The sequence below is a fragment of the Rhinopithecus roxellana genome, chromosome 5, assembly GCF_007565055.1.
Source record: "Rhinopithecus roxellana isolate Shanxi Qingling chromosome 5, ASM756505v1, whole genome shotgun sequence".
Classification (NCBI taxonomy): domain Eukaryota; kingdom Metazoa; phylum Chordata; class Mammalia; order Primates; family Cercopithecidae; genus Rhinopithecus; species Rhinopithecus roxellana.
Window position 1 is genome coordinate 49,689,739 of NC_044553.1, and position 12,542 is coordinate 49,702,280.

At 40.1% G+C, this 12,542-nt stretch overlaps 1 long non-coding RNA gene across 1 annotated transcript in view; it reads right to left on the reverse strand.

The window, feature by feature from the left end:
• Positions 1-4,866, reverse strand: part of LOC115897406 — a 29,419-nt gene extending 24,553 nt beyond the window's left edge. Inside the window, exon 1 of the long non-coding RNA XR_004057193.1 lies at positions 4,745-4,866. This is a non-coding gene — a long non-coding RNA (uncharacterized LOC115897406). The remainder of the gene's footprint in view (positions 1-4,744) is intronic.
• Between the last annotated feature and the right edge of the window lie 7,676 nt (positions 4,867-12,542).

The window sequence follows — 12,542 nt, forward strand, 5'->3', positions numbered from 1 at the left end:
TAGGAAATGAATATTAGGAATCACATATTCAGATATGCTCATGGCTGCCAGAGTTTTGCACTTCCTGGTTGTTGTTCATCCTTAACGTAACGAGAATAGTAATGGAGAACAATGGATGTTATATTCTCTCTCTCTGGTGTGAGGTATGCTGGGAATTCCATGAAGACCATTTCTTCATGGTTCATTCCATTTCTTCATTCCATGAAGAACCTTCAGGAAGATTCTTCCTTAGATTCTTAATGAGGCTAAACATTGTTTGAAATGATTATTGTCCACTGAATATAAATATATTTATAATATTTATTATGTATATAGATAAATTCATATACACGTATTTGTATATGTTCATATAAATATATACTTATATATGTGTATATATAATCAATTTGAATCAATACCTTTTAGAAGGTATATATGTAGATGTATATATACACGCAAACACTCACACTACATTTATACTAGCAGTGTATACCATTGCACTTATTTTTATATATATTCCCCAACATTAAGTATTTAAAATTTTTCTTTCCAGTTGCATTTGTGACAAATGGTATCTTATACTTGTTATAATTTGTACTCTATAGATTATTAATGAAGTTGAATGTTGTTTCAAATGATTATTGACCATTAAGGACATAAAGGATTATTTATGTCCTTTGACATAATTTTTTTCTTGTTTATCTTTTCATTAATTTGTAAGATTTTCAAAAATTGAATAAGGCTATTAATTCTTTGGCCTCTTTTTGATTTGAGTTAAACAAAAAAACTACTGAAATGAAAGCGATGCACATTTTTCTTTAAAAGAAGAGTAATTCAGTTAAAATCAGTTACAGGTAAATAAAGCATACCCCTGACTGCATACACCTGGTGTGTACATAGGTTTAACTCTGTACATTCCTGAGTTGCTTTCTGGAAAACTCTTCCAAATGAAAAGCCAGATACCATCATCTTTACAAGGAACTGTGATTTTATTTTGAGATAAATTATTACTTTTAGTTAAATAAAGGAAAATTACCATTTTTGAGCATTAGTCAATCTTATAGTCTCCCTTTCCAAAGAAGCTTAATTCAAACTATTTTTAAAGGTCAGTTTATGTTTTCTTTTAATTCAGCTGCTTCATGGGTGGGGTATTTTTTCCCCATTTTAGCAGTAATCTAAATTGAGACAAACATAGGTCAGAATTTTGAACTCCAAGATAAATAAAAGGAATTCCAAAGACTGAATGATCTGCTAGACTGAGTAAATTTTGATGTTTGGTACCATATTCCTCTCTGCTTTTCATTCTCATATATTGGCTTCATGGTCTTAGATGAGTCTCCCTCTTTGCTTCTACCCCAAACAATAGCACCTGCCTTAGGTAGGGGATTGGGGGGAAATGTTTGAGCTGCCAGTGAGATCTCTTAAGCATGTGGTATTTTCCAAAGGAAGATGCTTAATCATTTCAAAGTATATTTTGTCCTGCTACTTAAAAATGCAATTATGCTTAAGATGTGCATACACACATGTGTGTATCAGTTTGTATGTCTATTTGGAATCTTTTTTTTTTTGAGATGGAGTCTTGCTCTGTCACCCAGGCTGGAGTGTAGTGGTGCAATCTCGGCTCACTGCAACCTCCACCTCCCAGGTTCAAGTGATTCTCCTGCCTCAGCCTCATGAGTAGCTGGCATTACAGGCGCATACTACCATGCCCAGCTAATTTTTTTTGTATTTTTAGTAGAGATGGGAGTTCACCATGTTGGCCAGGCTGGTCTTGAACTCCTGGCCTCAAGTAACCTGCCCGCCTCGGCCCCCTAAAATGCTGGGATTACAGGTGTGAGCTATCAAGCCCTGCCTGGAATCATTCATTATTAAAAACACTTATTGCCTTTCAGAATTGTGAAATGTGGCCAAGAGCGGTGGCTCACGCCTGTAATCCCAACACTTTGTGAGGACGAGGCCGGCATATCATCTGAGGTCAGGAGTTCGAGACCAGCCTGGTCCAACATAGTAAAACCTCATCTCTACTAAAAATACAAAAATTAGCTGGGCGTGGTGGTGGGCACCTGTAATCCCAGCTACTTGGGACCATGAGGCAGGAGAATCACTTGAACCTGGGAGGTGGAGGTTGCAGTGAGCCACTGCACTCCAGCCTGGGTGACAGAGTGAGACTTCATCTCAAAAAAAAAAAAAAAAAAAAAAAGTTGTGAAATGTATGTGTAATTTTTAAAAATTCTAATAGTAATTACTTCTTTTTAGTCACCGGCAGTAACTCTTCTTATTAACTAATGGAGATAATGATGGCAACTTCTTAACCCAAAAAGTAGTTAAATGGCTCTGTCAAGTCCCCCTAATCTGGAAGAGGTCTGCTATCTTTACATAGAGCAACATTGTCACTTGTTTCCAGTTGTGGGGTGAGAGTGAGGATAACACTTTAAGTGATGAAGTTGGTGTTTCCCATCTATTGTGCCTCAGATACAGGCCTCCTTCTCTCTACCAATCACAAATATAAAACCTCTGCCCATAGTTTGACCATCTGAATTTCCCGTCATCCCCTGTTTTCACACCTGGAGATTCAGGCAGGTCTTTGATTGATGTTTTTCAAAATTGCCTCATAAAATCAGAGGACAGACGAACAAACTTTTCCTAAAATTGTCAACAGTAGAACCAACATTCAACACTTTTGTTACTGCTTTTATAATCGTGAATAACCTTAGCTTCTGGGGTTTTGTCAGAAGTGCTTTTTTTCTTTCTCTGAAGCAAGCCACCACATTCTCCCGAGCTGCTTGCATTTAACAATGCAAGGGCTAAGATTCAAGCAATGGGCCACAGTAGTCCCAGGAAGTTCAATATCAAGCACAATGAGATCTGTATTCAACTTTAATTAAAATATCCACCTGCAGCGGGGCGCGGTGGCTCATGCCTGTAATCCCAGTACTTTGGGAGGCTGAGGCAGGTGGATCACCTGAGGTTAGAAGTTGGAGACCAGCCTGTCCAACATGGTGAAACCCTTTCTCTACTAAAAATACAAAAAAAAAAAAAAAAAAAAATTAGCTGGACGTGGTTGTACAAGCCTGTAATCCCAGCTACTTGGGAGGCTGAGGCAGGAGAATCACTTGAACCCAGGCGGCGGAGGATGAAGTGAGCCAAGATGGCACCACTACACTCCAGCCTGGGCAACGGAGCGAGATTCCATCTCCACAAAAACGAAACAAAACAAAATCCACATGCTTATGGTTTGCCGTCTCTTAGGGAGCCAAATACTACCTAAGTTTTGTCAGCTGGCAGGCTCTGCTCATAGAATGTCACTTAAAACACCACTTTGAATCTAAGGGCAATGCATTATTCTGAACTATTACTAAATTAGTTATTCCTCAAGCAGCAATTTGCCTATTTTTGCTCTTACCTAATTTTTTGGAGGAATGATAGACAAACATTAAGCGTTGGTTTCTCTCTAGATCCCATCAGTTTCCTCAAACACAGTAGTCTCCTCTGTTAGCCCCTGGTGTGCTGCTGGGAATTACTGGGCCTCACTGGTCAGCTGCTGTCTCTTCTCTGTGGAGCTCTTTGCTTTTAGGGAGCAGGGAACTAATTCCTCTAAGTGTTATATACTTGGAGACCCTTTAACGTGAACAACAGTGAAGAAACAGGAGCTCTCATTGCTTTCCTGCATCAGACAAAAGGCTGTGGCCACTTAAATACCATGTTTTTACTTCCTTTTTAGTTCAGATGAGGGAGCAGGTGCAACCCTGTAGCAAAATGAAGCTGACCCTTGCTAAGATTGTAGTGTCTGCTAAAGGTACACCAGCAAGGCAAGGCCTTGTAAACAATAATTAATAAATTTGAAAGGCCCAGGACACAAGAAGAAAATTAAATACAAGATTTGGATCATCCACTTTGACTCATGTGGCACTGATAATTAATGTGATTAAAAAAACTTTCATCTGTTAAGAATGTGGTATTTGAAACACGTTGCTGCCTTGTTGGTAGGTTTACTTCCTCCTTTCTTTGTAAAGCTTCACAATGAGTATCCCGGTGTGAAACTGGAACTCAGTGTGGGGAAAGAGGACGGGTGGAGGAACCGTCATGTTATTAAGTTATTGCAAATATAGAGACTGGTGATTTCACACGTACACATTCCACATAGACAGGAAGCTCCCACGTCTAGGAAAAATCATCCCTTCTTGGCCCCTCACCACCAAATTTTCCATCACCTACCTCAAAAGTCCCAACTTCCCAAATGACTTGCTTATTTTTATCATGTCAATTGCTTTTCTATAGTAAAGTAAGAATATGGTCACTTGAATTTCAAGAATAAGAAAGCAATTTACATGAATCAAGCAAATCAAAAGAAGTTTTTTTTTCGTCACTTGCAGATTATTATGTTCGTCCTTCACTCCACAGAGCTTCCTTAGAGATTGTCAAAAAACAAAAAAGAAACCAAAACAACCTTGACAGTTGGGCCATGGAAACTTTTACCCACTTCATTTGTTCATAGTTGCTCATTCCTTCTCATTTCTTTTCCTTTTTTAAATAGAAAATTTTTACTTCTAACTTACTTTTCTAGTATAATAAGTAATCTCTAGCCTGGGTGACAGAGTGAGACCCTGTTTCTAAAACATAAAAAATAAATAAATAAAGGAAACACAGGTAAGGAAGGAACTGACTATGAATGGGCACATTTCCAAAAAAACAATCATGAAGTAAAGGGGAAGGGAGGAAAGAAAGAGTTGAACTGGGGAAGAGAGAGATGAGAAGAAAGACGTACCTGCTTTCTTCTGTCTTGGGGAGTCAGCTCCTTGAGGGTAGGGTTTCTATCTTAACCAGCTTCTTCTTCACACTAGAATACCTACTAACTAGGTGGTGCCGAATGAATGAATATAAACGAAGAGCAGGAACTAACTGGCTACTGTTAGTAGAGTTCATGGAAATAATTTTAGGCTTTTTCAGTTTATCAAAGCTTTGTTAAGCTGGTATTTTCTGTCTTTACCTGTGATTTTTAATCAGTAAGCAGCCAGCTTGTGCTGCTTTAAGGCTTAGTACCACAAGTAGTAGTTGTTATAAATTGAGCTAATGTTAAAGATGAAAACCCTTCGAGAAGGAATCTGTACTCAGAAGAGGAAGTTTTAAACCATTAGCTCACTGGGGGATGCTACTTGAAACGGCATTAAGACAAAGTAGCTTCCAGGCCCACTGCCTCCTTTTGGGGAAAAGGGACCACAGGGAATTCTCTAGCCTTCAATATCCACTTCCCCCACCATTTTGGCCACGAATGGTTGAACTGGGAATTAACAACCGACTAAAAGACACACTGGTTTAGGCTTAAAAGCTAAAGCCCCTAGGAGGTGGCCTAGGGTGGCACTGGATAGGGACTTTCTGAATCAATCAAAGCCTCTCTTGGGGGAATTTGAACTAGAGACAGATGAACAGGGAGTTGGAGAAAAGCAGACGACTGATAAACAGACACCAGGTCAGTGTTGACACAGAAACCGAGAGACGTGGAAAGAAGGCAGTGAGCAGACACTACGAAGCAAGTAATGACTTCAGTAGAGGAGAATATGAATGGAAGCATAGAAAGGCATCTGCTAGCAGAAGATTAACAAGAAGAAGCAAGTAGAGACAGGAATCAGTGCAGGAGATGCTTCAGGAATGGCAAGCTGCTGGAGAAACTGGTGCTTCATCCTGAACCACGTTCCAGTTCTCCATGAGGTCTTGCATGCAGCCCTGGAAACCATTTTATTTGCTTCCTCAAGCCTCCTAAGTATCCTTATCCTGAGGTAAATGAGAACGTCTCCATATTTTGCAACTTGAAAAACCCCCATTGTAAAAAGAGCAGGTTGTCTAGAGAGAACCATGAACATCCCTTCTGTTGCAATTTGAGACGAGTGTTGTAAAAAGACACATAGACCACCTGTGGGGAGCTTCACATGGTGGCCAGTGCTTTGCTGGGGTGACCACAATTCAGTTCTTGTTTTTTATATTGTAGCTGTTGAAATTTGATTTAATCCGTGCAGCCAGTGTTGACTTACCCCAACTAGAAGATTTATAGATAATCTAATATGCAGATGTATGTGAGGTCGAACTTTCCAGAGATAGGGATCTCTTTCTATAGTTTTTGATATTGTTGAATATCTCTTTATCAAAACTCTCTTTAGAGTTTTTACCCTTTTTCTTTTTTTTTAGCATTACTTCTCTTTTTCCACTTTTGAGACCAAAAATGCATCTAATTCTTGCTGTTTGTCCTTCATCTGCCTTTATTATCTCCTTGTTCTCCTTGGAAATGCCCTCCACTGCCGTGGTTCTCTTATACCCCAATGATTTCTATCCATATAGCCCTCTCCACTCTAACACCCTGCCATATTTTCAAATTTTCAGGGAACATATTCACCTGAAAATCTCATCAGCCTCTCAAATTTAATGAGTTCAAAATGGAAATTATTTTCTTTCTCCCCAAAATTCTTCCTCCTGTGTTCCAATCCCTTCTTTAAAAATAGAACCTCAGTGAGCTAGGTCCAAAGCTTCGGATTCTTTTTACTTCTTTTGCACCTCCATACCCAATAGCTATGATCGGAAAGTCCTAGCAATTCCACCTATGTAATATGAATTTCACTCATCTCCCTCTGTATTCATTACACAATGTGCATAGCAAATTGTGCCAAAACTTAGCAGCTTAAAATATGTTCATTATTTCATGCAGTTTGTGAAGGCTGGGAATCTGAGAGTGGCTTAGCTTAGCTGATCTCTCATGAAGTGGTAGGCAAGTTGTTATCTGGGGCTGCAGTCATCTCGAAGGTTGATTATGGAAGGAGAGCCACTTTTAAGATCACTCGTGATCAATGTCATTTTTTTTTTTTTTTTTTTTGAGATGGAGTCTTGTTCTGTCGCCCAGGCTGGAGTGCAGTGGCCGGATCTCGGCTCACTGCAAGCTCCACCTCCCAGGTTCACGCCCTTCTCCTGCCTCAGCCTCCCAAGCAGCTGGGACTACAGGCGCCCGCCACCATGCCCGGCTAATTTTTTTGTATTTTTTTAGTAGAGACGGGGTTTCACCATGTTAACCAGGATGGTCTCGATCTCCTGACCTCGTGATCCGCCCGTCTCGGCCTCCCAAAGTGCTGGGATTACAGGCTTGAGCCACCGTGCCTGGCCTCAATGTCATTTTTTATAGAATTAGAAAAACTGGCCAGGCCTGGTGGCTCATGCCTGTAATCTCAGCACTTTGGGAGGCTGAGGTGAGTGGATTGCTTGAGCCCAGGAGTTTAAGACCAACCTGGGCAACATGGCAAGACCCTATCTCTAATATTATTTTAAAAATTTAAAAAACTGTCTTGATTCATATGGAACAACAACAACAACAAAAAGAGCCCAGATAGTCAAAGCAATCCTAAACAGAAAGAACAAAGCCAGCGGCATCACATTATTCAACTTTAGGCTACACTACAAGGCCACAGTAACCAAAACAGCATGGTACTGGTAGAAAAATAGAGACATAGACCAATGGATCAGAATAGAGAAGCCAGAAATAATGCAGCATACCTGCAACCAACTGATCTTCAACAAAGTCCACAAGAAAAAGCAATGAGGAAAGGACTCCTAGTCAAGAAATAGTGATGGGAAAACTGGCTAGCCACATGCAGAAGAATGATACTGGAACCCTTATGTTTCACCATATACAAAATTAACTCAAATGGATTAAAGACTTTGTAAGACCTCAAACTATTAAAATCCTAGAAGAAAACCTAAGAAATACTCTTCTGGACATTGGCCTTGGCAAAGAATTTATGATCAAGTTCTCAAAAGCCAATTGCAACAAAAACAAAAATTGACAAGTGGGACCTAATTAAACTAAAGCTTCTGCATAGCAAAATAAACCATCAACAGAGTAAATAGAGAACCTATAGAATGGAAGAAAATATTCATAAACTATGCATCTGACAAAGAATTAATATCCAGAATCTATGAGGAACTTAAACAAATCAACAAGGAATAAATAACTCCATTAAAAAGTGGGCAAATCGGGAGTCTGAGGTTGCAGTGAGCCATGATCATACCACTGCATTCCAGCCTGGATGACAGAGCAAGACCCTGTTTAATTAAAAAAAAAAAAAAAAAAAGAAGTGAGCAAAGGTCATGAGCAGACACTTCTCTAAAGAAGATGTACAAGTGACCAAAAAATATGAAAAAAGGCTCAAATCACTAATTATCAGATAAATGCAGATCAAAACCACAATGAGATACCATCTCACATTAGCCAGAATGGCTATTATAAAAAAGGAAAAAACAAAAACAAAAACAAAAAAAAAAAAACAAACCCCAGCAGATTCTGGTGAGGCTGCCGAATGGGAACATAAATTACTTCAGCCACTGTGGAAAGCAGTTTGGAGATTTCTCACAGAACTTAAAACTAAACTACCATTCAACTGTGCAATCCCATTACTGGGTATATACCCCAAAGAAAACAAATCGTTCTACCAAAAAGACACATGTACTCGTATGTTCATCACGGCACTATTCACAATAGCAAAGACATGGAATCAACCTAGGTGCCAATCAATGGCAGATTAGATGAAGAAAATATGGTACATATACATCATGGAAAACTACACAGCCATAAAAATAATGAAATGATGTCCTCTGCAGCAATATGGATGCAGTTGGAGGCCATTATCCTAAGCGAATTAACATAGAAACAGAAAACAAAATATCTCATGTCTTTGCTCATAAGTGGGAGCTAAATCTTGGCTACACGCAGACGTAAGATGGCAACAATAGACACTGGGGACTTCAAACGTTGGGGGGTAAGGGCTGAAAAACTTTCTATTAGGTACTATGTTTGCTATTTGGGTGACAAGACTAGTAGAAGCCCAAACCTCAGCACCAAGCAATATATCCTTGTAACAAATCTGCACGTGTACCCTCTGAATCTAAAGTTAAAATGGAAATTAAAAAAAAAATCACTCATTATTATAAGCAGATCTCAGTTCCTTGCTGGCTATTGGCTGGAGGTTTCAGTTCCTCACCATGGACTTCTCTACAGGGCTTCTCACCACATGACAGTTTACTTCCCCAACTTGGGGAGGGGTTGCGGGAGAAGAGGAGGAGTGGGTTGGGGGAGAATGTATGTGCTCAAGGTGGTAGCTGCAGTCCTCTTTAGAACCTAGTCTTGGAAGTCACACACTATTACTTTTACCATATTCTGTTTGTTAAAAGCAAACAACTAAGTCCAGCCCACACTCAAGAGGAAGGAATTAAGGGAGAAGTGTCATTGTGGACATATTTTTGAAACTACCACCTCCTCTTCTTCGTATCTGCTTCTGTAATCCTCATCCAGTCCCCATCATTTCTTACCAGTATTTGTGCTTAACATAAAGACCAAGATCCTTAATATGGCCTATGGGGTTCATGTCATTTCTGTTTCTGCATTGCCACTGTATTCTATTTATCTGTCAGTCTGTTTTTCTCTATTTCTGAGTCTTTTTCTCCCTCTCTGTCTCACATTCAAACTCCCCAAGAGAGAGACATTGATTGGTTCTGGCAATAACTATCTGGTGTCACTTGAGGTCACCTCATGGTGACTTGGTGGAGGAGTCTAAAGGAGCCTGTCTTTTGGTCAGGTGTTGATACCTGGCTCAATCAGTGTGGCCAAGGTGGTGGGTAATTTAACCCTGCCTAACACTTTCTTATCTCAAACCACAATCTCCCAGGCCCCTGGTTCTACCTCCACTGGCCTTTTTCCAGAAGGTCTGGAGTGTCATTTCCCCTCTTGCCACAGAGCCCATGCTTGTCCTGTTCTTCTGCCCAGCAAGCTCTTCTCTCCAAGTGCCCTTGGCCCACTCCTGCATATCTTTAGATCTCAGCCAGGTGTCACCTCTTCAACCTGACATCTTCACCTCTCCAGCTACATTAGGTTTCTTAGGAGCTCTCAGAACACTCTGCACTTTTCCTTCATAACTCTTATTTGTTCGGTTATTTAACATCTCCTTCCTCCTCTAAACTGAAGCTTCCATGAGGGCAGGGACCATTTGGCCCACAATGTCTGGCACTTGCTATGAACACAGTGTTTATTTAAAATACAGGGAATAATTAGTGTTTCTCCAACATTCATGCTTCTCCCCGGCTCAAACACTCTTGGTGGTCCTCTGGTGCCTGCAGGACAGAGCAACAACTCTTTGTCTTGGTATTCCTGGCCCTTTGGGGATCTGGGCCCATCTTGCCTTTCTGGTTTCGTTTCTCAGCACTCCTTTTAACAGACCCAGAAGTCTTAGCTGCAATGGATTGGTTGCTATTTCCAAAGCACTCTTTATGCTTTACTCTCTGAATCTTTGCTCATATTGTGCCCTGGATCCTGGAATGAATTCTCCCCATTGGGATTATATCAAAATCTCTTTCTAGAAAAACTTTCACTGTATATTTTGTATATTGCTTGTTTTTTAAAAAATATAAACAAAGTACTAATTTTAAGAACTTTTCATACATTAGTTCATTTAATGATTATGATAGCCTACAAGATAAATCCACTTAGTATTCACAGAAAGCTTAAATAACTGGTACGGATAAACACCTAGTATGTGTCATAGCTGGAAACTGAACCCAGGTGGTCGGGCTCCAGAGTGCAACTATGGAATCTGCATACTTGCTCTGCTCCTAGACTCTTACTCTTTGAGGGCAGTGGGGGTGTCTTATCCTTCATGTTTTTATCTCCCCTAGGGGCTCACTCCCAGTAGTTTCTAACTAATGTTTAATAAATTAATAATTAGAAACCAGCGCCTCAGGGAGAAAATGATGGAGGAAGCCTCCCTCTGTTCACAAAGAACCACCTCATGTTTTTACTTCTTTGGTTACAAACCCTCAGTCCTTCCTCCCTGGCTTGAAGTATGTAGTTTAATAACTAATGGCATTTTTTTTTCTTTTTATGTTCTAAACTTTTTATTATGAGTATTTCCAAACACTGTAAAAATAAATAGTATAATAAACTTCCATATACATATCACCTAGCAGAACAATTAGTACATTTTGCCATGTCTCTTGTACATTTTGCTGAATTAACTTAATTTGAATTATAGATATGATGATATTTCCCTTGTAAATACTCAGAAAATGATGAACTTTCCTTACTTAATTACAATACCATTTTAACCTACAAATTAATAGTAATTTCTTTATTTCATCTTTACTTCGTCTGAATCCTATTTCCTCAAGGTCCCAAGAATGTCTACTTGAAGTTGGTTTATTCAAATGAGGATTCAAGCCAGGTCCACACACTGTATTCGGTGTTGATGCTCCTCATTGACTGTACATCACTCATACTTTGGAACAGTGTTGTTTAGCCAGGTCCCAGGAATGCAGGTCTGGCAGTGTTCAGGGCACACCCAGGCTGAGGCCCCCCCAAGAGGGCCACAGGTTCAGAATTTTGGCTGCTCTGCAGACAAGCTGAGATGACCCAATTCTTTCTTCCTAAGCCCTTCCAAGGGTGGAGTTTGGCCTGATCTTCCACTTCCCTACCCCATTTGCCATGCTCTGGCCATACTGACCTTCTGGCCCTTGTTGGCTGTGCTGAGGACCTTTGGGCAGTGGATTCACTGGGCCAGGTGAATATTGTAGGGTCTTCATAAGTCTGCAGAGTCAGGTCTGGAGAATGGCCAGAGATAGAGACTGCTTTCGGATGAGAGAGGTAAGAGGAAGGTTGTAAAGAACTTTGAAGAATCTGTTCCATGGTATCAGCTTGGCCAAGGGGATCTCTACTTTCTGTGCATGCACTATTAAAATGTAGAAAGAGTTCTCAAATCCACTCATCCTTGAAGACAAATCACAAGGAAATGTGAAAGTCCCTCAGATTTCTGTTTTCCAAAATTTCTTCTTTTTAGATGCAGCTCAGAGACTGATGTTAAGGAGAAAAAAAAAGCCTTAGATTCCACACTAAAACTTGTAGACTCAACACATCAAAGAATCTGTTACAAGGCAACATTAATCTCCTGTAGAATTTCACTAAAGAATTTCCTACAGAGATCGCAGCAGTGCCTTCCACAATTTTCTGAGCAAATGTGTTGGAGCCACTTAAGCACAGTACTTTCCTCACGGCGGCAGAGCCCGCAGACACTATTTAAATGCACCAGTGCCATTTAGACCTTAACTATAAATGACTGCATAAAGGTTAATAGAACTGAGCCGAGCTTTAGGAAAGACCTTGTGTACAAAATCACCTCATATATTGGCGGTTGATATAGAAATAAACATTGGAAAGAACAAGAGGTGTGGCAGGGATAAAAAGGCAAAGTTCTTTGAATATCAGCGGAAATCTCTATCAATGGAATAGCAGGGCAGAGATGCTAATTCCTAGGGCTTTTTTTTTTCAACAGCAGAAAATTCACTTTAAGGTCATTTGTTTCCGACTGTTCTTTTGGCCTTCAGTTGATAACGCAGTCCATTTAAAATGCCTGCTAGGCCGGGTGTGGTGGCTCATGCCTGTAATCCCAGCACTTTGGGAGGCCAGCAGGCAGATCACCTGAGGTCAAGAGTTTGAGACCAGCCTGGGCAACATGGAGAAACCCCATCTCTACTGAAAATACAAA